Below are 2378 nucleotides of genomic sequence, written 5' to 3'. Positions count from 1 at the left end.
TCAAACCCTTGATCTGTAAGCTTTTAACCTTGCATAACGCTAACAGTTCACTGCAAAAGTAAGAACAATCCACAAATGCACTTACAAAGAACCTATTTTTAGGAACCCATTAAAAGAAGCACACGACATGCTGACAACTGTAAACTTTTTAAGAAAAACTGTTCTTGCCTTATGAGTTCCAAACTTTCGGGGGGAAAGTTTTGAGTATTTCAAGACACAATAACTGCTCTTTCTGTGACTTAAATTAAATCTGGCGTTTCCAAAAAGGAAATGCAAAACAGATGCAAAGTTGCGAACCATAATGCGATTTAAAATAGAAAACAAGAATATGAAATAGTGCTAACGTCCTTCCACGATATAAAATGTAATTGGAGTAGCTGCACTGTACTTCAGGAGAGTGAGCTTGGATTAGCCAGAGTTCACAGAGCAAAACAAAACAAAACGCCACAGAGCAAGGTAGAGTCATCTGCAGGTCAGTAGAGTAAAGCCCTGTCACCCGCGCCTCAGTCAACCAAGCCTGGGTGAATATATTTCAACAGACACACTACTTCCATATCTCAGAGGACCCGAAATGACCACGACTTTTTTTTTTTTTTAACCCGAACACCAAAGTCCGGACCTGGAACTCCCGCCGCAAGCCAATACCACGAGATCAGCGCTGGGCGAGTGGATGGCACCGGAATCCCCTTTATGAGGCAGCTCAGCGGCGGAGGGCGGGGCTCTCGACCGATATTTACTGCACGGGACAGTCTTGTTGGCTGCCGGGAAGTAATGGCGCTCTCTCCATTACTGATTTGTGTTGATGTGGATTTCTCGGTGTAGTTTTGGAGCACACACACACGCACACACACACACACACACGCACACACACACACGCACACGCACACGCACACACGCACACACACACACACACACACACACACACACACACACACACACACACATTATTAACATACACATGTATGTAAATAATGTGTGCGTGTAGCCACTAGAAACGCCACACTTAACACGATTATTATACCTATAATAACAAATAACTGTAGCTCTAATGAGATGGATGTTTTTTGTTTTTGTGCGTGTGCGTGTGTGTGCCTTTGTCTTTGTGTATAATTAATCAATTGCAGAATCTGCCCTAAATATAGACCCAGTTCTGCTAACTGAACTAAAAGTGCAAGAGGTCGAGATGAGGTTTTGCATATTCATACCCACGTGTTCTCATCAGCCTCTTGTGAAAAGATTCGTCTCATCTCCCGAGGTTAGCGGAATTATGATTTCATTTCCACGAAAACATTTCCGTGCCATGCAAAACGTCATGGTACAATGAGCGGGATCAATTTCATGTCTGTGCCACGTTTCTGGACTTGGGCTCAAAGGATCAATAGAAGCGAAGTGTCGACTGATCAGTTTGATAGGCCGGTAAAATATTATTCAGGAATCACATGTTGGAAGAGAATACCTATTTTGCGCACCTTGCTTCTACCATCGAAAGGATATGAATCCCAGATATAAATCACGTATCCAAACTGGAATGAACGACTTTCCCTTACGTCTACGTTATTAACTCTGAGAATCGTTCCTAGCTTCGAGATGGGAATGGCTAGATCAGTAGCATCTCAAGGAGGTGTCATGGCGTTTGTTCTGATAATTGTTCAATGAAAATATAACCATTAAAATCATTATTTTCCATCCTTTTTGAACACTGAAAAGACCAAAATGATCGACATTCACATTCACAAAGCATCCGTAACTTTTGTGACGTCATCAAAATAAACCCCATGTGCTTTTTTTTCCAAAAATAGAATCAGACGGCATGACACATCCTCGAGTTGCTGCTGATCTAGCCTTTCCCGTTTCGAGACACCTGCGGCCCGACCCAATAAATATTCATATACACGGACATACCTATACACAGAAGTTAATTCATATCAATCAGTCTAGACATGCATATCTACCGGGCAGGTAAATAGTTAAATGTATATACATCAGACCGATAGACAGACGTGCATATATTTCAGCGTATATATGCATGTCTGTATATATGACTATCCACTGGGTCGGGCCTCTCACGCCTAACAGACTGGCCGCTCTTTTCTTAGAGCATGAGAAAATGAGTCAACGAGCAAGCACGATTGATCGAGAAGATTTCACTCCTTAGAAAGGTCCTTCCAGGGTGTAGCGAGTCAGTCTGAATTCACTCGAGGTCAGAGATGCACAGCTGGCTCTGCCACCATCCGCCAGACCAAAGCTGAGTTATCTACAGGTCACCGGAGTTCAAGGTCACGAGAGCTACAGCAGAGTAGCTTGGGAGCAGAGTTGGGTTAGTTATAATGCACGAAAAAGGATGGAAAGTAATGAATTTCATGGTTATATTTTCACTG

Source organism: Penaeus vannamei, chromosome 14 (assembly GCF_042767895.1).
Source record: "Penaeus vannamei isolate JL-2024 chromosome 14, ASM4276789v1, whole genome shotgun sequence".
NCBI classification, from domain to species: Eukaryota; Metazoa; Arthropoda; class Malacostraca; order Decapoda; family Penaeidae; genus Penaeus; species Penaeus vannamei.
This window is presented reverse-complemented; position numbering follows the sequence as displayed.